Genomic DNA, 587 nt, shown 5'->3' on the forward strand with positions numbered 1-587 from the left:
TGATCTAACCCGAAATAAAAAACTATTGGAAAAAGACAAATTAGACAAAAAAACGAAATCTGTGCTACCATGGATGGAATTTAACCAACTAAGCCATTTATTTTCTCGACCAGAACTTAAACAAACTTGCAACACACCACTTTCAGTTTTTGAGAAACTGGTTGTCCTACCGCGTAATAAAAACACAGGACTAATTTCCACAATTTATAAGTTGTTGATTGATCCACAGCCGCATTGTCTTCCCTCCTATGCTAATGCATGGGCAAAAGACCTCCAACAGAACTTTCCCGATGACTTTTGGGACTCAGTTTGGTCCTCTTACGCTTCAACATCAAAATCCTTAAATATTCAACAGCAAAATTTTAAAATTATTTCACGCTGGTATCTAACTCCTACAAAAATTCATAATATATGCCGAACTGTTTCCCCGCTATGCTGGAAAAATTGCGGGAAAACAGGATCCTACTTGCACTGTTGGTGGGCCTGTCCTGTGATCTCTGCTTTTTGGAAAGATATTATCTTGGAAATTAAAAAAACTGAACGGAAAGGAGGTTCCCTGGTCACCAACGGTCATACTCTTAAACAAT

Source organism: Gekko japonicus, unplaced genomic scaffold, assembly GCF_001447785.1.
Source record: "Gekko japonicus isolate JY-2015 unplaced genomic scaffold, Gekko_japonicus_V1.1 scaffold459, whole genome shotgun sequence".
In the NCBI taxonomy this organism is placed as follows: Eukaryota; Metazoa; Chordata; class Lepidosauria; order Squamata; family Gekkonidae; genus Gekko; species Gekko japonicus.